This window comes from Vulpes vulpes, chromosome 13 (assembly GCF_048418805.1).
Source record: "Vulpes vulpes isolate BD-2025 chromosome 13, VulVul3, whole genome shotgun sequence".
In the NCBI taxonomy this organism is placed as follows: domain Eukaryota; kingdom Metazoa; phylum Chordata; class Mammalia; order Carnivora; family Canidae; genus Vulpes; species Vulpes vulpes.
In genome coordinates this window covers 51,378,168-51,405,257 of record NC_132792.1, presented here as the reverse complement: position 1 = coordinate 51,405,257, position 27,090 = coordinate 51,378,168, and the positions used below count along the sequence as shown (strand labels likewise).

The window sequence follows — 27,090 nt, the reverse complement described above, 5'->3', positions numbered from 1 at the left end:
TGTTTTAATGTGGGGCAGGAGAGACTAGTGAAGAGTCCCTGAGTTATATATTTGTCAGAATCAAACATGGATGCTCCACAGCCATGCTCCCTGCTGTATGCAGGAAGACATTCTGTAGGAGGAGAGAATGGCATGGACACTCCGGAAGAAGCAGAGACAGACAGGGAGAGCCTGGTTCCTTCCAGTCCTTGCTGCTGTAGTTCCCAAAGTCCAATTGCACCCCTGTTCTTTCTTTGGGTCACAGAGGCCTAGCCAGAAACTTACATTGAGATCCCAGCAAATTTAAGTTGAGATTCACTCATCCCCATCGAAAGAGACTTAGCTGATACATGGATCAAGATTTTTCACTATTCTGAATTGCCCTTTCCCAATTTATGTTATTGATGTCTTGAAATATCCAGGTCCCTTGTATTTGCTTATAAATGATTGTTCTATTACTAAATTACAACACATCCAGCTGATTGCTGTGCCATAGAATAGAAAAGTGAGAGAGAGAGAAACATTAGGAGGTATCCAATCTGACTCTCATTTATAAGTGAGAAAACTGCACCATAGGGAGGTGAATCTACTTTCCAATATAAAAAATTAGTCCATGCCAGAATTTCCTGAAACATGACGTTCTACACCCATTTCAGTGAGTGCTATTTATCCTCTGGCATTACTCCAAGGAATTTATAGAGGCTTAATTTAAAGAGTTTGAGCTTTGTTATAGAGATCTCTCACAAATCTGTCATCTTTCAAAGACTTGAAATTAGCTTGGTTAATTAATAAAAAACTTACAAAAATTAAAAACAGTTTATTTAATTTCACCCATAGAAGTGTTCATTTCTGATTCTAACCACATGGAGAAACACATGGTCACCAGTGTTCAAATTATTTTAATAAAAGGAACTCTGTTTACTAATCTAACTCTGGCTCAGTTTAACTATTTCACTTCTAGACTGTATAATATTTGCTACACATATAATAATTAGCAATAATACTGATATTGCTTCATTTTCTAATAACGTATGATTTTAATAATAAAATAATGCATATTAAAGAAAATATGGAAATATAGAAAAGCAGAAAGAAAACACTCATGTCTTATGTCTGAAATTGGTCTAAGCAATGACCTTGAGTCACATAATTCTTAGGCTAGTTTGAATAAACCTTAATACTGAACAGCTAACATTCAATGTCCCAAAGAAATAGACCTTAATATGTTAATCAATACCCTAGGTGTTCTCTTATAACCATGTTTACAAAGAAATTCTCCCACTTCTTGCTATTCAGCCTTTTTTGCTGCTTTCAAAATTACTCCCTCAAGCCAGGGGTGTCAAACCATCTTCCCTGGGGGTTCCTTTGCTTACAGCACAAATTTTAAAAATATTTGGGTCTTACTAATTACTGTGAGCTTCAGAGGATACTCAACTGGCTTCTCTGAGGTTTTCTCGGACAGTTTAGCTCACTTGAAATCTCTATAGCAACCCAAATGCACTGATATCTTTGGAACAAATAAACCATGCCAAAGCAAGCAGAGATTATGGCCCAAGGGCATGTGTGTTGCAACACAAACTTTGAGTGTAGATTATGTAGCAGCTGCAGGATAGAGTGAGGAGAAAATATTGTCTTTGAGACAGTTTTCAGAAATATTCAACAAGACTGAAAACAAGCTGAGGGTATGTGTGATTACTCAGATGTTAGAAACAAGGCTCTAATCCCAAAAATAAGCCCATTTCACAAAGCCAAGTGGAGATTTCTCCTTTCAGACCCCTTAAAAAAATAAAGCTTTATTTTGTATGTCCTTTTAAGTACATCTCCTATAAGTAATTACCCTCAGGGAGAAATAAAAAGGCTAATCAGGAAAAATTAGCCTGCTTCCATCAAGAGCTGGACCCCGAATCACTGTAATTCACACCTTTCCTAGCTCCCTACATGAATGTCCTATTCATCACAAAACTGTTTGTATTCACTAACAATAAGCCAAGTTCCTTTTTATTTTTCATTTCTAGGGGGAGATCATGAATTTGCTTTGAAATAATTACTTGCTGATTTTCGATGGATCTCTTAAACCAATATATGACATCTTAACAGTACATGTGAAAGAGGCCTGGTTTCCTTTATAATTTTAATTGGAGTATGTAAGGCTGGCATCAGAAAATAAGGGCACTCAGCATCACACACTAACACTACCCAACTCGCTTCCAGCCAGTGGTGTGCTGGTATCAGCTCATGCTGGCTCATGAAGGGCGACTGCTAATATCTCTTCCTGAGCATTTAGAGCGTCACTGTGGGTGAAATTGGCTAAATAGGAGTATTTATACCAGAGAAATCCAGAAATGATACAAATCAGAGCTTCTTTTTTTCTTTTTTTCTGGAGAGCTAAGTGTTAAACATTCACCAGGGAAACACTGTTTTCATCCATTCATCCAACCATCTAACAAATGTTTATTGAAATCTAATGTGTGCTAGCTAGACCTTGTAAATATTGAGGGTACAAAGACAAGCCTATAGTCTGTGCCATTAAGCAGCTCACAGCTTAGTGTAATAAAATGTATGAACCAGTTAAAGTCCTAATATATGACCATCCTTCCCAGTTGAATCAGATGGTCCATGATGGTGTGAGCATCTTGAGAGATACTAAAAATTCTATTAGACAATGAATGACATGGAACCTTAAGAAAACTGCACTCCCTCCCTTTTTTGAGAGAATACTTATTGTTGAAATACTTGATTTGGTGATTCTGCAGGGACCCACTTACTCAGCTATATTTAATTAAACTTTTTATTTTGAGATAGTTACATATTCACATGAAGTTGTAAGAAATGATAGAGACCACTTCCCTTTACCACTTCATAGTCTTGGCAAAACTACAGCACAATCTCACAACAAGGATATTGCCATGAGTATACTCAAGATAGAGAACATTTCCATCACCTCAAGGATCCCTCATGTTATCCCATTACAGCCACACTCACCTCCTACGCTGACACTCTCCTTGACCTTCAGTAACCATTCATCTGTTTACTACTTCTATAGTTTTGTCCTCTCAAAAATGTTAAATAAATGGAATCATACAGTATACGATACTAGAGGATTGGCCTTTTTTTCACTCAGCATAATTCACTGGTAATTCCTATTGACTGCTTAGAGTTCCATTATATGGATGGGTGCACCACCATTTGTTTAATCATTCGTTCACTGACGTCATTTGGCTTGCTTCCAGCTTAGGGTCTATTATGAATAAAACTGCTATAAATCATTCATGTACAGGTTTTTGTGTGAACATAAGTCTTCATTTCTGTGCAATAAATGCCCTGGAGTGCAATTTGTTGTGTAATATGGTAGTTACGCAGATTTTCAAGAAAATTTTTCCACAGTGGCTGCAGCATTTTACATTTCCACTGGCAATATATGAGTGATCCAGTTTCTCTGTATCCTTGCCAGTGTTCAGTGTTGTCACAAATTTTAAATTTTTAGCTGTTTTGATAGATGCATAGTAATATCTCATTATAGTTTTAATTTGCATTTCCCTGATGGCTAATGATGTTGAACATCTTTCCATGTGTTGATTTGCTACCTATATATCCTCCTCAATGAAATGTCTGTTCAAGTCCTTTGCCCATGTTCTACTTGGATCATTTGTTTTTTTTTCTGTTGAGTTTTGAGAAATTTTATATATTCTAGGTCTTTTGTTGGATATGTGGTTTGCAAATATTTTCTCCCGCTCTGTAGCTTACCTCTATATCCTCTTCACAGGGTCTTTTGCAAAATAAAAGTTTTTAATTTTGATAAAGTCCAATTTATCCAATTGAATAAGTCCAATTACAGTTTATGAACTATAATTTTGGTGTCAATCCTGAGATTTCTTTGCTTAGCCCCACATTCCAAAGATTTTTTTCCTATTTTTTCTAAGAGTTTTATAATTGTACATTTTACATTTAAATTCACGAGACATTTTGAGTTAATTTTTGTATAAGGTATGAGACTTAGCTCAAGGTTCTTTTTTTTCCTTTGCCTTTGGATGTCCAATTCTTATTTTTCTTGGAGTTTTACCATGATGAATATTGAATTTTGTCAAATTCTTTTTCTGCATTGATATGATCATATAATTTTTCTTCTTTAGCCTGTCAGTGTTGTGGATGACATGGACTGATTTTCAAATATTGAATCATCCTTATATCCCTAAAATAAACCCCACTTAGCCATAATATACAACTTGTTGTATATACTGCTAAATTTTATTTGATAATATTTTGTTAAGGATTTTTGACTTTATATTCATGAGAGATATTGCTCTATAGTTTCTTTCTTTTACTGTCTTTGGTTTTGGTATCAGGGTAATATTAACTACAAGAGGAGAAGAAAAGCCTATTGTATTTATACATATTTTTGCTTACCATGTTCATTCTTCTTTCCTGATGTTTCAAGGTTTTTCTTCTACCCAAGAATATACCTTGATTCCCAATTCATTACTGAAGCATATTTTTGCCAAGTATGGATGCTGAGTTGATAGTCCTTTTAGTACATGAAAAATCTGCTGTTTTTATCGCCCCTATAGGTGTCGTTTTTCTCTGGGTGCTTCCAAGATTTTTGTCTCAGGCAAAAAAAATAAAATAAAAACCTTCAGAAGTTTAATTCTTGGTATGATGATTAATTGTATCCGTAAACTTGTCTAGGGCATGTTACCCAGATATTTGGTTAAATATGATACTAGATATTTCTAGAATAAAACTTCTGTGAAGTTTTATTTGGATGAGATTAAAATCAGTAGTTTTTGAGGAAACTAGGTTAGCCTCTATAATGTGGATGCGCCTCATCCAATAAGTTGAAGGCCTTAAGAGAAAAGAAAATGGACTTCACCTGAGGAAGAGGAAACTCTGCCAGTAGCCTCCTTTCAGACTGGGAACTACAACAACACTTCTCCAGGTCTACAGCCTACTGGACTCCCTTGCCAGTTTTGGACTTGCCAGCCTCCACAAACATGAGAGCTAATTCCTTAAGATAAATCTTTCTCTTTCAGAGAGACAGAACCAACAGGATGTGTGTATGTGTGTGTGTGTGTATTCTATGCACATATATACATGTGTATGTGTTTATTTTATATACACACATATAGGAACATGTATTCATATATGTGCATATGTGTATTACATATACAATACATATATGTTTGTGTGCATATATGCATCCATAACACACATATGTATATATGTTAGATATGTGTTATATGTATGTTTTATATATATATGCACACAAACACACACATATAACACATATATCCTATTAGTTCTGTCTTTCTGAGGGAGAGAGAGAGATTTATTTTAAAAAGTTGGCCTACAATTTTGTAGAAACTGGCAAGTCCAAAATCTGCAAGGTAACAAAATCAATAGGTAGGTGTGTGTGTGTGTGTGTGTGCGCGCGCATGCGCGCGCATCTGAAGAACCCTGACTAATACATTTGGCATGAATTTCTTTACATTCATTCTGTTTAGGTTCAATGAGTTTCCTGAATTTATAGGTCTAAGCCTCTTGCCAAATTTGTGACATTTTCAGCCATTATTTCTTCAAGTACTTTATTTAGCCTCTCTCTCTCCTCTCCTTCCAGGGATCTCGTGACATGAATGCTAGATCTTTTGTTATATTCCCAAGGGTGCCTATTTCCTCCCTGTGTTCAGACTCAGTAATATCTGTTGTTCTCTCTTCCAGTTCACTAATTCTTTCCTCTGTCCCCTCCATTCTGCAATTTTGTTCATACACTGAACTGTTTATTTAGGTTATTGTATTTTCAGTTCTGAAATTTCCATTCGGTTCTTTTTTTATATCTTCTATTTTCTGGTGGAGATTTTCTATTTTTTCTTTTGTTTCAGGCATGTTCATAATTTTTCACTGAAGCATTTTTATCACAACTGATTTAAAGTAATTGTCAGATGATCCTAACATCTCTGTCAGCTTGGTGTTGGCCTCTAATGACTGCCTTTTTAATTCCAGTTTGAGATCTTCCTAGTTTTTTTGTATGAGAAGTGATTTCCAACTGGAACCTGGACATTGTGTAGTATGTGATGAAACCTTAGATGCCATTTAAACCTGTTCTAACCGTTTTTCTTAGATATGCTTCTGGCAAGGGAAATGGGGAGGTCCGGTCTTGTTCCTGCAAAGTGGGGGTAGAAGTCAAGTTTCCCCACTTGGGTCTGTTGGTATCTGAGGTTATGGGGATCCTGTTGGGTAGGGGTGGGAGTTCCGATTCGCCGCATGCTCTCCACTGAAGGGGTCATTACTGCCCAGTGGGGATGAGAGTCTAGGCTTCCTACTTTGTCTTCTCTGAAGCCACCCCAGCAGGAGTGTTGGGGCCTTCCTGATAGCTTGACAAGGGTGGAAGTCTAGGTTCCTCACTGTACCTTTGCTGGTATGGGTGGGGTTGGATCCATATTTGTTTCTGAGATGTTTGGCTGAAAGAGAGGGGTTACTGTCTAAAAGTTTTCTGTCTTGCTAGGCTGCCCCTTGCCTATCTTTGGTTAGGAGGGAACAGGCATTTTTGTTGTTGGAGCTTTTTCTGTCTGTGTAGTTGGCATTTCTGGTTTGCCTGCTTCTTTTCTTTTTTTTTTTTGAAGATTTTATTTATTTATTTGAGAAAGAGACAGAGCTAGCGACAAAGATAGTAAGAGAGCACAAGCGAGGAGGAGAGGGAGAAGCAGGCTCTCTGCTGAGCAGGGAGCCTGACTCCGGGCTTGACCCCAGGACACCGGGATCATGACCTGAGCTGAAGGTAGATGCTTAACTGACTGACTCACCCAGGTGCTCCATGGCTTGCCAACTTCTTCAACAAGTTCTGGATATATGAAACAACAAGAAAACCCAAGGAATTCACCACCCTGTTGTTCCTCTGGTCCTGAGGTCTCTAACTAGTCTGCCTACTTCTCTCCACTGTTCATCTTTATGTTTGTTAAATATAAAATGTCCAGAGTTTTTAGTTCTTATGGGAAAGAATAGATAAAAGTATGTTTACTCAATCTTCTGGAAAGTTGCAATCTCCCACTCAGCTATTTTTTAAGAAAGACTTTTATTTTTTTATGTGTTTGAGGGAGAGAGAGAGAGAGAAAGAGACGGGGTGGGGAAGAGGAACAAGCCGACTGCTCGGAGTACAGAGCCCAACACGGGGTTGGATCCCACAACCTTAAGGTCATGACCTGAGCTGAAATCAAGAGTCAGAAGTTAACCTACTGAGTCACGCAGGTGCCCCCCGGCTATTTTTTTTAAAACTACTTTGTTACCTTAGGGATAAAAAAAAACCCCAAAACAAAACACCATTAGATTCTCAACAAATTAGTTGATATTCTTGCCATGATTATGAAGCATCAAATATCTCGCTTATAAAACCACAATTGTGGGGATCCCTGGGTGGCTCAGCGGTTTGGCGCCTGGCTTCAGCCTAGGGTGTGATCCTGGGGTCCTGGGATCGAGTCCGGCATCGCGCTCCCTGCATGGAGCCTGCTTCTCCCTCTGCCTGTGTCTCTGCCTCTCTCTCTCTCTCTCATGAATAAATAAAATCTTTAAAAACAAAAACAAAAAACCCCCACAATTGTGCTTTGATAACCTGCAAAGAATTTACTGATAATGTTTGTAGAGAAGATAATGGGTTTGTGATCTTTGTTTCATTTTCTATTTACATAACATGGAATAATTTTTAAGTTAGAATATCAACTTTTCTACTTACATTTGAATAAAAGCATGGATGCTATTGATTGATTGTCCTATAGGTCTGCCTTTTTGGTATTTTTAATAGTGGCACCTGAGAAGACATACAAAATGCTTAAAGGTAAAATAAATTACAAAGTTGTTTTCAACAAATTATTTTTCAGTGTTTATTGAGTAGATTGGTACAAACTGTACTCAGCTGTGTGGGTAGACCTGCGTGGTCTGTACATAGATGGGGCAAATCTATCGCAGGTAAATATTTTAGAATAGTAACCATTATTTAAATACAGATTTCCCCTGCTATCAGAAAGCAGAGTGTTCCTATTAAATCTTTTTTGAGCTGAAATGGTGTAAAACAAAGAAACAATTACCATTAATTTATATAGGAACTTAATTTTTTTTTTATTTATCTATTTGACAAAGCACAAGTAGGGGGAGCAGCAGGCAGAGAAGCAGGTTCCCCCCTGAGCAGAGTCTGATGAGGGGCTCAATCCCAGGACCCTGGGATTATGACCCAAACCGAAGGCAGATGCTTAACTACTTAACCCACTGAGCCAACCAGGTGCCTCCCAAACTCCCCAAATAACCTCTTCTAGGCTTTTCTGATACCTTAGCACCCATCTTGCTAATGAAGTACAAAATAAATAGAGATAAAGCACAGAAGCTCAAAGTTATGGCAGGGAAAGAGCTTGGCGGGGCCACCCTTGCTGGTTGGGGTTTGTACTGCTTCTATAACAGTTTGCTGCAAAAACAAACATGGAATGATGTTTTCACTTTTGTCTTTTTTTGTAAAAGCAAAAATCCACTTTGAATTTCTTTTGGTTAGAAAAACCAGGCACTAACGTAGGTCTTTTGTAAAAGCAAAGTGGTGTACTTTCAGAAAGCCAGGGGTACCCATATCTCAAATACATCATTCTCTGAGAATATTTTCCCTCAATCTGCTTTCTTGATTTACTCAGTGTGGTGAAAATGAGAGGGTGGGCAAAACAGAAAAAAATATACAGCAAGAACAACAATAAAATATAGTTGTTTGAATACCTATCTTTCTGGAAAATTCCAGAAAATTGTCTTTAATACCCAGATAAGTTGCTGCCTTGCACAGGAGACTTCACTGAATTATTTTCCCTCCTTGAGTGGGAAAAAAGATATACTATAAAGGATTAAAAACTTTGGGACGCCCGGGTGGCTGGCTTAGGGGTTGAGCGTCTGTCTTTGGCTCAGGGCGTGATGCTGGAGTCCTGGGATCGAGCCCCATATCGGGCTTCCTGCAGCGAGCCTGCTTCTCCCTCTGCCTGTGTATCTGCCTCTCTGTGTGTCTCTCATTAATAAATAAAATCCTTAAGAAAAAAAAAAGGATAAAAACTTCAGTAAGATGAATAAGTATTTATCATAATGATAAAGAGTAGCTCATAAAGTTGGCATTTGTATTATGCACGTAAGTTTTCAACATTTCTAAACTTCACATTTCAAAGTAATTTTTTCACGCAATCTCCATAATCATTATTTTATTAGCTGCACAATATTCCTTTGGGTACTATATCATAATTCACTAAATAGTCCATTATTGTTAAACATTTAATGCACTTGCAATGTTTCATTTGAATAAATAATAATATGAGTGACAAGTTTTTGTGTATAGTTTTCACTGTACCCACTATTTTAGTTTGCTTAAGCTAGAGCTTGTGAAATAGAATTATCGAATCAATGTTATAATGATTTTTATGCCTCATAATAAGAGTTGATAAATTATTTCCCAACAGAATTGTATGGCTTTATAATGCCACCAACGACGTATGAAAGTAGGAGCTTATCTCCACCCTCTTCTGCAAGTCAACTGTTATTTAACAAAAAAGTGATTTTTAGAGCTGAAATATTGTTTAATTTGCAATGATTTAGTTAGCTGTGGTTTACTAGTTTCATTTCTTTTATGAAGTATCTGTAGGTGACCTTTGCCATTTATTTTCTTGGTTAGGGGGATTTAAAAAAATCAATTTGAATGAATTCTTTATAATAATAAAAAATGTCAACCTGGGGATCCCTGGGTGGCTCAGCGGTTTAGCACCTGCCTTTGGCCCAGGGCGTGATCCTGCAGTCCTGGGATTGAGTCCCACGTCGAGCTCCCTTCATGGAGCCTGCCTCTCCCTCTGCCTGTGTCTCTGCCTCTCTATGTCTATCATGAATAAATAAATAAAATATTTTTAAAAATGTCAACCTGCACATTGTTTTCCAAATCATTTTTTTTTAATGTGACAAGGTTTTTTTTTTTTTTTTTAGGAGATAGAAGTCTATTGGATACATTAGAGAAGTGGCAGGCAGGACAGCAGAGGATAGGCTGTCTGCCAAGCTTTTAACTTTTATGTAGTTAAAATTTCTGACTCTTCTTTGTGACTTGTTCTGTTTACGCGTGGAATGTTATTCACTTCATTCTTTCTATTTCTTTTGATGTTTATTTATTTATAAGTTTGACTTTCTATCCAACATAATTTAGCTCAGTGTCTGTTTTGAAAGGAAGGGCAAAGTTGATTTTTTAAAAAATTGCTAAGAATTTGTCTCATTATGATTTCATGCATAATCTTGACCTTCCTCACTGATTTACCATGTGAGAAATGCTCAGTGATGCCAGGTCCTTTGGCTGTCTGGTCAGTCCACTGATTCCTGGTTAACTTTGTGCCATTACTGTAGCAACACAGACCATAATACACAGTTAAAAAACTGCTTGTTTAATGAATACAGAATCTGGCAGGACTAGCAGCTCTCGTTACTAATTTTTTAGAATTTTCCTTAATACTCTCTCTTGTTTGCTATACCCCGCCTCCCCTTCCACTGCCAACATTTTAATTGGAACAATTTCACATCTACAGAAAAGCTGAAGGAAAGATAGTGAACTCCTATAGAGCCTTCACCTTGATTCACCAATTACTATAATTTTGTCACATTTTATTTTTCTGCATTTGTATACATGCAACACATACACACGTACTTTCTTTACTGAACTATTTGAGAGTAACCCAGAGACATTATGACATCTCATCTCTAAATATTTCAGTATATATCTTTTCAGAACAAGAGCATTCTCCTTTATAAAAATAGCATTATTGCATTTGAACTATTATCCCATACACAATCAATATTTAAATTTTCTCAATGCTTCCAAAATTTATAGCTTAAAAAAAGAGAGATCTGATCAAGAATCACCCATTACATTTAGTTGTTGTCCTGTCTCTTTAGTGTGTTTTATTTTTGTTTTAAGATTTTATTTATTTATTCATGACAGACAGAGAGAGAGGGGCAGAAATACAGGCAGAGGGAGAAGCAGGCCCCATGCAGGGAGCCCAACGTGGGGACTCAATCCCGGGTCCCCGAGATCACACCCTGGGCTGAAGGCGGTGCTAAACCGCTGGGCCACTGGGGCTGCCCTCTTTAATGTGTTTTAATCTAGGCCCTTTGACCTGTCTTTCTTCTCTGTCTTGATCACTCCCTTCCTTCCTCCCTCCCTTCCTACCTTCCTTCCTTCCTTCCTTCCTTCCTTCCTTCCTTCCCTCTGTATCCTCCTCCTCCTTCTCTCTCTCTCCATCTCTCTCTCCCTTTTTTGTCTTTCATGACATGACATTTAAAAAAAAAAAAAAGTACAGGCCAGCTGCTTTATAGCATGCTTTTCTTGAAGTTTATTTATTTATTTATTTATTTATTTGAGAGAGAGAGTGTGCTCAAGTGGGGGTGGGGGGGTGCAGAGGGAGCCCGACAAGGGGTTCCATCCCAGGACTATGGGATCATGATCTGAGTCAAAGGCAGACACTCAACCAACTGAGCCGCCCAGGCACCCCTACAGCATTCTTTTAATTTAGATTTCTCTGACCATTTCCTCACTTGTGTGTGATTCTTAACAGATATTAGAATCCTTTTAAGTCCCAGTCTCATCTTTTCCTCTCCTCACTTGTAGTTCTAAACCCAAAATCCTATTGGAATTTTGATCAGTAATATAATTATATAAATAAAAATTTGTAACATTTACAAAAAAAACTACAGTTAACCTTAAAATCAATTTATGAAGAATAGACATTTTTTAAAAAGATCTCATCTGAGAGAGAGCGTATGTGCATGCCAGTGTGGGGAGGGGCAGAGGGAGAGAGAATCTTAAGCAGATTGCCTTACTTGGGGCTGTATCCCACAACCCTGAGATCATGACCTGAGCTGAAATCAAGAGTCAGTTGCTTAAGTGACTGAGCCACTCAGGCTCCCCCATCTTTTTATTATATAAAAGAGTATATATTTCTTTAAGTCATCTTTTGTATAGCAAAATTTAAAAAAAACTTTGTATAGATCATACACTTTTCACGAAGAGTATTCTTACAGGGGATCCCTGGGTGGCTCAGGGGTTTAGCCCCTGCCTGAAGCCCAGGGAGTGATCCTGGGGACCCGGGATCGAGTGCCACGTCGGGCTTCCTGCACGGGAGCCTGTTTCTCCCTCTGCCTGTGTCTCTGCCCCTCTCTGTGTGTCTCTCATGAATAAATAAAAAAAATTAAAAAAAGTATTCTTACATTACTCTGCTGTTGAGAATTTTTTAAAGTTATGTTTTCTTACTGGTTATAAACTGGAATCACCCTCTAACTAGAGGCAACTGCTTTCTTTTTTTATTAGTTTTACTTTCAGTCACTTCACTGAACTCTAGAATTACTTTTCAAAATGTCTCATTATTTTAATTTTTCTAGGTAGGTGATCAATACTTATAGACAATGCACTTGTAGAGGAAATGTGATTAGTGTTCTTCTAGACAAGGCCCAGGGTATAGTCACTTAAAAAACGATATGCTAACAACGACCCTGCACATTGCCCTTTTTTACCCCATCCCCACTCCACCCCCACCTGCTTCTCTGGTCAGCAATCCCCTCCCATCATCGCACGGAAACCACCTCACCTCTCTCCCTAAATGAGCATTTTCCCTCCATAAAAGAGCATGCACAAGCTGTGTTTTTCTTTTCACCAATCACAACTCATCAGTCATCACAGGTAACTGCTGCTCGCGGCACAGGTGCCTTCACACGGGCTCTCTTTCCACAGTCTGACACTCTTTTTTAGATATCTCAGGAAAATCATTCCTCACTTCACTACATCTGCAAATTGAAAGGCAAGACAGGTGCCGATAAGACTGTACTATAAGAAACGAAGTGAAATGAGACTTAACATAGATTCAGGTCCTTGAATCTTTAACGTTCCTGAAAAACCTTAAGTTTCCTGTAGACTGTCACAAATCTCCATCTACATTCTTACCCTTCCTATTCCTCTGATTAGACTCATTTTTCTTTTCCTGTCAGCATTAAGAGTAAGATCATCGTGTTGGTTTTTCGTTTTGCTTTGCTTTAGTGAGTGGTATCAGATTGGTTTCAGCTTTAGCTATCCAGAAAGTTAGTGGACACCATCGCCCGTATGGGGTCAGCCAGGATGAGGGGAAAATGCAAGTGGAAGAGGGACAAATGGGAAAAGCTGGCCTGAAGACACATCAACAATCACCAATGGAGTCTAAACACAGGCCAGGGCCACACAAAGGCCAACGGCAATTCTGGATAGTGCAGTGGTGGGCAGTGGGGCATTCCCTGGGTAGGTGATGTGTGACCTCATTTCCTTGAGGTCATAACAGACTGTTATATACATCTTAGATGCTAGAAAAATGCATCTAAGATTGCACAGGGAGGAATCGGTGGTGGTCGAACAGTATCCACAGCTTGGACGCTGAGGATAGACTGCCTGATTTGGCATCTTGGGTCTTGTTTCCTTAGCCGTTTGATCTTAGCATCTTCTTCAACCTCTGTCATGCTTTGGTTTCCTTTGTGTGGAAAATGGTGAGAACCAATCTCAGAAAGTTTTTGTAAAGATTAAATGAATTAACATATATAAAGCATTTGGGACCATGCATAGTATATAGTAAGTGTGCATTAGTTGTTATTTCTAAAATCACTGTAATTATTATTCTTTAGGCACCAGAGGTCCCATGTGGGTTGAATGAAAAATCCCATATGCCAAGCCTGACACAAACTTGGCCTCTTCCAAAGGAACTCCCATCTGATACTGTCCCTCGAATCCAGAGAGCTTCAGTTTTAACCTCCGTACAAGGAGAGACTTGGAGGGAAAGATAAAAAGTCGTTACCCAGCTATTTTTCTCTGGTTCTTTGAGGGGTAGGATGCCTTCCAGGTATGGATAGCTGTCAAATACTGTCAAAAGGTACATTCTTAAGAGTATATATTATTGCCAATATACTACATTTTGGCTACATAAGGGGTTAAACTTGCTTTGCTTTTTAAAATTATCCTTTGAAGTAAACCTAGTAACTGTGTTTCTATGGAAAAAATATACATTTAATTCCAGAGTATATACCCCTAAATAAAATCCTAAAATCCTAAAATCCATTTTAGGGGGGGGAATTTATGTCTGGAAGAAGTTTAATAATATCTAAAAGCTGCTTCTGCATGGGATTGCTCAGTACATTCTCAGGGAAGTCTCAAAGAGCAAAATTCTGTAAGAGAGACTGGAAAGTCCAACCCCAGAATACAAGATCAGATTAATCAGGTCCCTACTTTATAAAACTGCAGGCTCTCTATTGGGGAAGATTAATCTGGCATTGCAACCCAACTGTGTTGCCAAGTTCTATAATTACAACAACTCCTCTGAAGTTTATTCAAAATCTGGTTCCAAGCCAGAGCTCTGCCCACATTCCTTTACTACTTCCTACCATGATACCCAGACCTCACGTTTTGAAAAACACATTTTAAATCCTCTTTAGAACCATGTCCACCAACTGGACTAAGAGGCTGAGAGACTGGCCACCTGTAAGCCAGTCCAGTCTCAAGGCCTGCCAGTGCTGGGCACCCCTGCAGCCACCCAGAGTGTTCTCTGCCTGGAGCCCCCATGCCCACAGCAGTGTGTCAGATCACGAATCACGAAGCAAATGCAGTATTCAAGGGCCATTTTTAATGAGACTTGCCACGGGGGTGCTCTTCCTTATGAGCATCACCATAGTCTGAGGAGAAATCTATAAATGTACCAGTTACTGACAGGCATCACAGGCCCACGGCTGCTTTCCTTTTCCCAGGCGCTTGCTCCTTTCCATGGACTTCATAACAACAGAAGTGTCTATGGTTTGGTTACTTCAGGCTAGTTAGTGTTTGGCTATAAACTAGTTTGTATGATAGAAACCACTAAAAAAAAATTAAAACCATAGTTAAACACCCAACTATTTGTTTGATGGAAAGAAACAGTATTGAAAAGAACACCATCACAGAATTTCTAACGATACTCACATCCAGCAAAAGATAGAAAGTTGGTTTGTTTATATTGGTTCTTGCAAATGACACGTCATATCTAGAGTTGATAAACGTGGGGTCTGAACAGAGAAACTCAGGTCACCTGCTTCTGGTTTCGGGTTCGAATCTCATGATTTAAACACTAGAGGTATTTATTTCGTACCTATTTCTAGAAGTCCTTGTCTTAGCCACCAGGAGACAGAAGACAGACAATAACAAAAAGCTAAATGTTGCACGTTTATAATATTCTAGGCACTTTACGTGCATCACTGCATGTGACCCTCACAACAGCTCCAGGAAGGAGTTATTATTCTCCCACTTACAATGAAGACTATAATGGGGAGATTTTAAGTAACCTGCCTAAGGATCCATGGCTGGTAAGTGACTGGAGCTGACCAGGCAGTCTGATGCAGAGCCCCAGCTCTTAACCACTCAGTATACTGTCTCACCATCGCTGGCCTGAAGAAGTTTACGTGTAGAATAATGGCAATGCCAATACAGACATTATAACATGAGGTAGAATAAGGTCAATGCCATAACAGGTGTCAAAGTCTCAGAGATTCACATCCAGGGGGAAGAAACAGCAAAGCTCTCTTGAGGAGGTAGGACAAGTGAGCTTTGAACAATGTTTGGGTCATAGATAATACAAGGGCAGGATTAGTGGTGGATGGAGGAAAATCCAGTCTTTCAGAAGGAAGGAACAGCGTGAATGAATTCAGAGAGAAGATACAAGCAGGAACAGTAATAGCAAATAGTACAGTGTGGCTGGAAGGTAAAGGACACAAACCAGGAAGGAGAGGGAGAAGGAAACAGAATATACCACTGGCAATATTACTCTAGAAAGCCCCTACTTCCAGGCTCAGAAATGTGTTCTAAATTTTTCAGAGAACAGGACCCCACCATACGTTCCTAAGTAAGAGATTCCTGTGGACAGAATGGAATAAAAATGGTACCAGTAGGATTGGAGAGGGAGGGAGGGATCTTCAAGACTTGTAAGCCGAATGGTCACTGGAGCAAGAGGAGAACGGTGGCATCTCTGCCGGGTGGATACATGTATGCCCTACTCCCTGGAACCTGGAAATGTGACTTTGTTTGGAAAAAAGTTCTTTGTAGATGCAATTAAGTTAAGGCTCTTGAGATGTGATCATCTTGGATTATTTGTGCGGGTGCTGAATTCGATGACAAGTGTCCTTATAAGAGAAAGGCAGAGGAAGATCTGAGACAGAAAAGAAGACTTGGGGAAGAAGAGGCAATGTGGCCATGAAGGCAGAGGCTGCAGTGATGAGACCATGAATCAAGGAATGCTAACTGTCACCAGACACTACAACAGGCAGAGAATGGACTCTTGTTCAGGTCTCCCAGGAGGAATAATGCCCTGCTGGATGTTAGACTTCTGGCATCCAGAACTGTGAGAGACAAAATTTCTGTTAAGTCACCCAATTCATGGGAATTTGTTATGGCAGCTCTAGAAAACTAATTTAGCATTCTTTTTCTTTTTAAAAAAATATTTTATTATTTATTCATGAGAGACACAGAAAGAGGCAGAGACACAGGCAGAGGGAGAAGCAGGCTCCATGCAGGGAGCCCGACGTGGGACTCGATCCCGGGTCTCCAGGATCATGCCCTGGGCCGAAGGCAGGCACTAAACCGCTGAGCCACCCAGGCTGCCCCCTAATATAGCATTCTTACTACAGAATAGAAAAGTTTGCCAGAGAGCTGATTTGGAGAAGTGTTTAAAAATTGACCAATATAATTTATACAGTTTGTAGAAAAATTACATCACATGGGATAAAAAGACAGTAGGTTGGGCCGAGAAAGCAGGGTAGACTCTTTTCCTTTCCCACACACTCAGCTCATTATCATTAGTTTTGTCTTAGCATTTGTCAAGATGTGAACCACATGAGCTAGCTGAAAATGCACATTCTTGGGGCCTATCTTCAAATCCTGATGCCTTTCTTTTTTTTAAAAAAGAATTATTTATTTATTCATGAGAGACACAGAGACACAGGCAGAGGGAGAAGCACGCTCCCTGTGGGGAGCCTGATGCGGGGCTTGGTCCCAGGACCCTGGGATCACAAGCTGAGACAAAGGCAGATATTCAACCACTGAGCCACCCCGGTGCCCCTTCTGATGCCTTTCATATGGGGTAGAGCTCAGGAATCTAGTTTCGAAAGCATCCCAGGTGAGTCTGATGCAAGTGATCCTTTAACACAGAATGGACACGTTTTTCTGTCAAGGGCCAAGTGATATATTTCTATTTAGGCTTTGTGGCCATAAAATCTCTGTCCCAAGACCTGAATCTGCTAAAGTAGCACAAAAGCAACTGTTGACAATATATAAACAAACGAGAGTGTCTGTACTCCAGTACAACTTTATCAAATTTTATTATGTACCTTATTACATGAGACTGAATTTCATATAATTTTCTTGTGTAAGGAAATATTCTTTTTTAAAAAAACTTTTTTGCCCCTCATCCATTTAACAATGTACAAAAACAGGTGGTGAGCCAGATTTGGTCCACGGGCCATAGTTTGCCAACCCCAGCTTTAACATGCTGCAGTTTGCAAATCACTGCTTTAAATGTTAGAGCTGAGATATTTTTCAAGTCAGGGGCATGCCATGAAGCAGCAGGAGAGAGAGGAGTAGGGGAAACATCTGATGCACTAGAATAACCCCCAGCATGCTGGCAACCTCTGTTAAAGCAGCAGCCCATAACGTGCAACCACACTTGTGAAAGGGTGTCACTCGTGGGAACACGATCCTTCAGGCACGCTATAGACTTAAAAATAGACCGAGGGCCGTTGTCCTGAGTAGTGCTGGGCAGACCTAATGTATAGACTGCAGCCTACAGGAAAAAGCCAGGTTTTCACTAGTTCAGTTCTGCCCCCTATTCCCCCGTTGAAGAATGTCTCAGAGAATGCAGAGCCGTGGAGGGGAGGATACAGCCTCAAATTCCTTCTAATTTATCAGTCCTTCATAAACTCCAGTATGCTAAATGCAATGAGTAACACAAGACTTTCAATGTATTTTATGATGTTGGATTGTGACCTGCCACCAAAACCTCAGGGAACTGCTACTTGGTGAGAGAAGGCAACTTGCCTTCTCCATTCCTGGGCAATCACCGCTGCTGTCTCCTCTCCGTACCTCCAGCTTTGAGTTAGCCCAGCTAGGCTAGAACCGTCTGCAAGCTTCCTCTACCTGGGTCACAGACAAAAACAAGTACACATAACAGAGACCCACGACAGAACCAAGATGCTAGAAGATTTCAATAAGCGGGAACTCTGGGCTCAAAATAAGATGAAATTTAACTAGGACAAATGTAATTGTCTGCATTTACATTTAAAGAGATTCAATTATAAAAGCACAAGTTGGAGGAGAGACTTTATGAGCAGCTGCGTGATGCACCAGTTCACAGGATAAAGGCCTCAGGGATGTTTTTAACTACAGTCTCAACAAAGCTAGTGAGATGGGGCTGCTAAAGTACTTAATACAATTTTTGGCTGCATTAATGTAATTACAATGTCCAGATGAATACAAGAGTTCACTGGACTCTGAGATAATCAGATGACACGTAAGAGCCCTTCCGCAGTTCTGGGCATTCGGTTTTAAAATGAATGTTAAAATAAGGTAGTAGGAAAGTCATTCAGTAATGGGACTGTAATCAGAGGAGGGCCAGGGGAAGAGACAGCCTGAAAATGTATTTTATTGAGAATATTTGAAGGAGCCGGAATTGTCAGCAGTGCTTTTGAGGGAGTACTTGGAAATATTTGGAAATGAAGTAAGTGTCACATTTTTCAAAGTTAAGCTACACAATCAAGGAAAAATAGGTCAAAGCCATAAAAGTGTAAAGTCTACATATTTGGATTCCCGGAAAGCAGACCTGAAGGAATGCAGAGAAAATGTGATGTGTGCTTCAGCAGAGGGATGTATATGTACCAGGAAGCAGGATCCAAAGTGGGAGTCACAGAAGCAAACATTCATCTTGCCCATCCTGCATTGCACACGGAGAGAAGGCCTATCTGTCTGAGAAAGATGAGAGCATTCTATTATCAGAGTTTGGCGCCATCCAACATTTAAATCATACAATTTAAGTCTCTCCTTGTTCTCATGCCACATTCTAGCAACTTACTTAATTCTAGCAACTCTGTATAAATAGATAAACTTTAGAAATCTGACTTCCATTCAGCTTGACTACTAGGAAAGGATGTAATAGATTTCTTATGGGCATTTAAAAAATTAATAAACAATAGTTTAGAATAGTTTTAGGTTTGCAGCAATGGTGAATGGCAAGTACAGAGAGTTTGCATATACTCCCTGCCCACCACCCCCCGCTCCCTGCCCTATGGACAAATTATCCCATCATTGACATTCTGCACCACAGTGGTATGTTTGTTACAATGGATGAACCTATATTATTAACACATCATTATCACCCAAAGTTCACAGATGATATTAGGACTCACTTTTGGTGGTATATCATAGAGTTTTACTGTCCTAAAAACGCTCTGTGCATTGCCTATTCATTTCTCCTTATCTTGAGCCCTTGGCAACCACTGATATTTTTACTGTTCCCATAATTTTGCCTTTTCTAGAATGTCATATAATTGGAATTCTTCAGTGTGGAGCCTTTTCAGATTGGCTTCTTTCACTTAGTAATGTGCACTTAAGTTTCTTTCATATCTTTTCATGGCTTGATAGCTCACTTCATTTTAGGGAATAATATTCCATTGTCTGGATGTACTGTAATTTATCCATTCACCTACTAAAGGACATCTTGGTTGCTTCTAAGTTTTGGCAATTATGAATAAAGCTGCTATAAACATCTGTGTGCGGGCTTTTGTGTGAACATAAGTTTTTAACTTCTCAAACCATGGAGCGTGATTGCTGGATCATATGGTAAGAACATATTTACTTTTGCAAGAAACTGCCAAACTGTCTTTCAGAGTAGCTGGAGCAAATACCATGGAGCATGGGTAAATACCAAGGGTAAATACCATGGAGTGTGATCACTGGATCTTATGGTAAGATTATGTTTACTTTTGTAAGAAACTGCCAAACTGTCCTCCGGGGTAGCTGTACCATCTTGCATTCCCACCAGCAGTGAATGAGAGTTCCTGTTGCTCTTCCTCCAGCATTTGGTATTGACAATGTTCCAGATTTTGGCCATTCTAATAGGTGGGTAGCAGTATCCCTTTGTTGTTTTAATTTGCAATTCCCTCATGACATGTAATGTTGAACATCTTTACACATGCCTATCTGACATCTGTATATCTTCTTTAGTGAGACGTCTATTAAGATCTTCTGCCCATTTTTAAACTGGGTTGTTTGTTTTCTTATTATTGAGTTTTAAGAGTTCTTTGTATATTTCGGATACAAGTCCTTTGTCAGATGTGTCTTTTGCAAATATTTTCTCCCAGTCTGTGGCTTGTCTTTTCATTCTCTTGACACGGTCTTTCATAGAGCAGATGTTTTTAACTTTAAGAGGTCCAGCTTATCTATTGGTTCTTTCATTGGTTGTGCCTTTGGTGTTGTATCTAAATAGGCATCAACATACACAAGGTCTTCCAGGTTTTCTCCTAGGCATCTTGTCTTTTTTTAACTTTTTAATTTTTATTTAATTTTATTTTTTAAAGATTCATTTATTTACTCATGAGACACACACACACACACACAGAGAGAGAGAGAGAGAGAGAGAGAGAGAGAGAGGCAGAGACATAGGCAGAGGGAGAAGCAGGCTCCCTGCAGGGCCTGACGTGGGACTTGATCCCAGGACTTGATCATGACCTGAGCCAAAGGCAGATGTTCAACCACTGAGCCACCCAAGTGTCCCTCCTAGACATCTGTAAAAAATTTTTTTAAAAATAAACATTATCTTTTAGAAGTTTAGATATACAGAGAAATTGAAAAGGTAGTACAGAGCTCCCCTAAACCTCCTCATCCAGTTTCTCCAATTATTAGCAACTTATATTAATATGGTACATTTGTCACAATTTGAAAAACTAGTATTCATATATTGTTATTTACTAAAGTCCTTAATTTATTCAGATTTCCTTAGTTTTTCTAATGTCCTTTCATTGTTCTGGTATCCTATCCAGGATACCTACACTACATTTAATTGTAATGTCTCCTTAGGCTCCACTTGGCTGTGATAGTTTCTCAGACTTCCCTTGTTTTTGGTGACTTTGCAGTTTTGAGGAGTGCAGTCAAGTATTTTATAGAACATCCCTCAACTGGGATTTGTATAAATCTTTTGCGTGATTAGAATGGAGTTACTGGTTTGGAAGAAGATCACACAAGTAAAATGTCACTTTCATCACATTGTATCAAGGGTATATAATAGTAACATGACTTATCACTGCAGATAACCTGGCTGAAGTAGTATTTGTTAGGTTTCTCTTACTGTAAAGTTACTTTTCTTCCTTAATACTGTACTCATTGGAAGGAGTCACTAAGAGCAACCAACACTGAAGGAGTGGATTTATGCCCTATGCTCTTGAAGTGGAAATATTTATGTAAATTATTTGGAATTCTTTTGCACAAGAGATTTTCTCCTCTATAATTTATTTCTCAGATTGTTCATTTATATCTATATGAGCTCATGGATACTTATTCTATGCTTTGAGTTATAATCCAATACTATTTTATTTTGTTGTTTAGAATAGTCTCAGCTTTGGACATTAGAAGCTCTTTCTGTTGGATCCTGTGGTCTCTGACATGTACCCAGCAATGTGCTTTTTTAAATTCTTTACTTCCTGGCCTGACAAGATTCTTTAGGCTCATCTTGTATATTTCTTTCCTTGGTTCTAGAATCAGTCATTTTTTCAACGTCGACCCGGTTCCTTTCACTGGAGGATGGTATTGAAAACCACCATCTGGGTGTGGGGTACGCTTGTTGCTACCAGAGTGTTTTTACTTCTAGGTTATCTCAGCTGAAGGAGGAACTATTATACTAGTCCTTGTTTATACACACACACCTATAAATGTGGCATTGCATTTAAACCCCCTTCTTATGTGAGCTGCCTAGGTGCTGAGTTGCATTCACCTATCTGGTCAACTCTTAAGACATACAACTTCTGTGTCTGTCAGGGGCCCACTGGCCTTTACTTGAAAAATGCCCTGCCACACCTCCATACACTACTGTTGCCCTGCTTTGAACTTTTATGGAGATTTTTGGTCTGGAGAAGAAAATATTTAGAAAGCATATAATAGTTACATTCAAATATTAGAGTAACTTACATAGAAGAGGGGTAATTTGGGGTCGCTCCATAGAGCAGAACCAGAACCAACCATTGAAGTTACATGGAAGACAATTTGAAGTTAACATGAAGAAAAATCTATAAAAATCGGAACTTTGTCTTAAAAAGGAATGAGCTGGTCATGAAAAGTCATAAACTCTGAATAAATAGACAAGCTCAGAGACTGAGTGACCATTAGCTTGCCCTGGATGTTATGATGGAGATTCTTATACTGGGTCACAGACTGGACTCACTGAGAGCCATGTCTCCCAAGTTGATAAGAACAGATACTACACTTGATCTTAGCCAAAAGGCTGAGCAGCGATGCCATGTCTCCTAAGGCAAAAAGTCTTAACCCTATAATAAGAGCTGCTTTTACAAAAATGGTCTTATAATATAAACCCATGCACTTATGGCCCAAAAGATTAAGATTTTTTAATCAATAAATGAATAGGTAAGACTCCGGATTATTATTATACAAAAAGAACACATTTTTAATAAGTTCCCTTTAGTTCTTAAATACAGAAGTAAAATATACTAAAGAACAGAAGAGACTTGTTTTTATTGAATAAATGTGACTGAAGTAGAGGTGGATAGTATACACTTTAATTGCAAAGATTACAGCAAATATTTGAACCACTGCAATAACCTCATGTAGAGAAAAGATTTTGAGCTCTATTTTACATCTGCTGTGTGCTGTGTGCTAGTTCATCTGATGAGAAGCTTCTGGGATAGCATCCAAGGAAATCAGGCAATTCTGAACACCTTTTTCAGATATGTTGCCAGATTCTTTTGCTCTTTACCTCCCCTTTTCCTTAAAAATTATGCACATGGGAGCACGTGTGTACATGCACATTTGCACACGTGCACGTACACTCACATACCTTCACTCTCTGTAAATAATGATAAAGGTCTAATCATGTCACCAACATGTCATCAGCACCCCAGATGTTCCTACTCAGAGAAAGAATAACACACACCCCACAACTGTCAGAAGATGAAAGAGCTTCCTAAGCTAAACTTTCAATAAACACAGCCGTGGCATCACGTGGAGGGTAACTGCATTTTACACATGCACCTATATTCTTATAAACTGTGCAGAATGAGATCAGCAGAAATTAAATGAATAAAAATGTATTTCTGCTGACTCAATGAGAATGGCTGATTCATCTAATTGTAGTTTTTTTCCTTTTCTTTCCTTTCCTTCCTTCCTTCCCTCGCTCCCTCCCTTTTTCCCTTCCCTTCTCTTCCCTTCCCTTCTATTTTCTTTCTTTTAAATGTTAAGACAAATCTTTACTGCCTTGTGTTCACTCCTTCCCAGTATATTTTCTGCTGACAACAATCACAGCTCAGTTTCGCCTTCCCTCCCTCCAATTTCTGAGGTCTGTGCTTCACAATGGAGTTTGTGACAGAGAATGACCAACGAGTACCACCAGGATGTTGTGAAGAAAGAAGAAAAAAACTTATAAAGGAATTAATATCTTTTATAAAATTATCTTAATTATAATAAACTTTTCATCTAAAAATGCCCACTCTGATGGGAGTGTGGGGGGAGGGGGATACACAGTTTCTCTGCCATATTGAAGCCATAATGATTCAGCAGGTTCCTATTTTCCCATATTAGCAGGATTTCAAGTATATTTGCAAATTTCAAAATCAAAACACCAGGCAGCATGAATTTATGACACATTTTATTTTTATTAATAAAATTCCATGCATGACAATAATCAGTATTTCGTACAGATGCAATGACAAGATATTTAAAAAGTGTTGGAACAATTAAAATAGCTGAATACTACTATAAACATAAAAAAGGAAAACCAATAGAGTAAAACTGCTCAGTTGAACCCAACTTGTTTATAATTTATAAAAATCTCACATATGCTGGTCTTGAGTTAATAGCCCTTCTTGTCTTTTAAGACCATTAAATTCATAACTTTTAACAACAAATTATGAAAAAGAATTAAAATAATCATTGAAATAGAATGGCAGACACTGCCAATTCTATAACCAGTTTCTCCTTCTTTCTTACTATCAGAATGTTTGGGATGGTGATGTTCCCATTCAGAAAGTACACTTCCCAGGCTGTAGGAGTGGCTGAGTGACAATTCTGTCCTATGAGATATGATTGGAAGGCATAAGGTGGCCTTCAGTGAAGGCCTTTAAAAAAGCAAACTCAGAGCACCTAGGTGGCTCAGTCGGTTAATCAACTGCCTTCGGCTCCGGTTATGATCCAGGGGTCTATAAGCTATGAAGTGGTTTCTTTAAGACTTCTTATTACGCAGAGGAGAAAAAAATGAATTTGTTTAAGCCACTCTTACTGAAGTTTCTACTACTTGTTGCTAAAACAATTTTAACTGATAAAAATAATGTCAAGCACCCTTAAGTAATTTAAAAATACCCACTTAAAAACAACTAAGATACTCACCGCTGCCCATTTTTATTCTTAAAGCAGATCTCCTAAGGACCTCTACTCTGAAATACTGCTGGCTGACTTTGAATAAATATGAACTTCTGGAAGTAAGTTTTCATTAAGAATTGTTTAAAATTAAAATTGCCGTTGTTTGGAGGATGATGTACTTCAAAGCATTACAAAGTGTTAAAGTAAAATAATATTCTGTGCCCCTCTGGCTTCAGTTACTGAGCTTTCCCATATAATGACACCATGCTAAACCCAAGGGAAACCATAAGTAAACACACTCCAAAAACACTCATTAGGAAGAAACCCGAGTGATGCTGTGAAAGAGTAAAAAGGCATTTTGATGATAATTGTAAAGTGAAGAGATGATTAAAAACTGGCCTACTGTGAGGAGCTACACAGCATGGACACTAAGGCATACTTCTGAGAGGGTCTCAGCGTCCCTGGGTCAGGTTCTGGTGGCAGAGCAACTGGCTCTTGATCATCATGTCTAATTTTAGCTACCATATTTAGATAGGTAGATATTTAGATATTGTAAATTTAGACAAAATATTGTCATTGGCTAAATAAAAATGGGTTGTTAAAGATGGTAAATACCAAGAATACTGCAAAGATCAGAAATAATAACCTCCCCACCCCCAAATCATGTGGTTCGGCTTCAACGATTAAACACTGGGTGAATATAACAAAGTGAGTGTCTTCAAAGCTTTTGCCATTATCACAAGGCTGGCTTCTGTCTCTGATGAGGATATAGATTATCAGACTCAACAAAGGCTGCCAAGAAGAAACAGATGAAGGATAAATTTTTATGAATGTGCTATTTGTATGTTAAAATCAAGTGACTTGTCAGTCAACAGATATTCACCGATGAGCACACGTATCAGCTTCTGGTCAGAGAATAAAAGCAAACGAGGTGGGAAAGAGGATTAAACTGTATGGGGCTGGTTCTAAGAGCCACAGCATTGCCCATGGATTGTATTCAGCTAGCAGTTGCCATTCTCATTGGTTAGTGTGCATTAGTATCACATGGGGGGAATACATAAAAAAGAAAGCTGCTTGAGTCTCACCCAAGAGTTCAGTCTTCAATTGTTTCAGGATCAGGCCCAGGTTAAGTATTATTTGAGAAATACTGCAGGTGACTCTATCATGTGGTTAGAGTGAAGGATCCCTGGGCTGGAGTGAGAGTAGATGGGCCTTGAGCTGAACTTCGGGGATGGGTGGGACATTAGATCAATTAGGGGGAAGGAAGATTTGAAAGGGATGAGGGAAGGAAGAACCATGGGCAAAAGACAGTGATGAACAGTGATGACAGTGTGTCAGAAAGTTACAGGAAATAAAAATCACATACATGCATACATACATAAGATGGGGTCCATTTACAGACTTAAAAAAAAAACAATGGTGGGAAATGGGAAACTATGGGTGAGGAACTGACCAGGTGACAAGGATCCTAAAGAAAGATTGGTGTGGCAGGAGCCTCCTGGATGAATGCCAGCATGGAGAAGCAGGAAGAGCAGCTAATGGCAGGTGCCAAAATCCCAAGTGAGAGGATGAGGTGCAGGCTTCAGTGAGGAGCACATTGGGCATACTGGGCAAGCTCTGAGGGCATGGAAGTAAGACTACTGGAGGATGCTGTGGGATCCTCAAAGGAAAGGGGAAGGACTAAGATAGGAGGAAACGTAGAAGGTGCTGCAGACAACGAAGGAAGGATGAACTAAAAATCCAGGTTGAGAGACCCTTGTGAAGAGGGAAAAAAGATGTACATCACAAGGCCCATGTGTCAGGGTGGAGGGAAATGAATGAAGAGAAGAGCTCACATAGTATTTTAGGATGCAGCATAAGGTTGGGGGTGAGGCGGGAAAAGTGGGCGCCAGAGCAGAGCACTGCAAGTTGAAGTGGAGCTGGTTTAGTACATGCACGAGATCTTTCAGCCCATTGGGAGATAAAGGTATTGCTTTGCCCAATATATTCAGGTGAAATAGAATTTAAATGGGATGCCTGGGTGGCTCAGTGGTTGAGCGTCGGCTTTCAGCTTAGGGCATGCTCCTGGGGTCCAGGATCGAGTCCTGCATCGGGCTTCCTGTGAGGAGCCTGCTTCTCCCTCTCCCTCTGCCTGTGCCTCTGCCTCTCTCTGTGTGTCTCTCATGAATAAACAAAATCTTAAAGAAAAGAAACAATTAAAATGAGAGTGAGGAATATAAGAGTATTTTCCATGTGTAAGCCTCCTTGCACTTTTGGGTAAAAGAGAATAGCGAAGAAAGACCTTGGCTCCCACTCCACCTTTGTGACAGAAGAATATATGTAGAGGTGAAGTGGAACAATAGTGTGTCTGTAGCTAGAGCAGTCCCTGTCCCTGGAGATCCCTAAGCAAAAACAAACAGCAAAATCTTCCCAAGAGGGGGAAAGAGATTTCCATCACCAATCAGAGCAGGGGAGAAATGCAGGGCCCAGAATTATATATT

The 27,090-nt window shown here is 39.1% G+C and overlaps 1 protein-coding gene and 1 pseudogene across 2 annotated transcripts in view; both read right to left on the bottom strand.

Moving 5' to 3' along the window:
- Window positions 1–27,090, bottom strand: part of ZNF704 (zinc finger protein 704) — a 231,830-nt gene that overhangs the window by 123,070 nt on the left and 81,670 nt on the right. The window lies entirely within an intron of this gene.
- Window positions 22,429–22,535, bottom strand: LOC112932537 (U2 spliceosomal RNA; annotated as a pseudogene).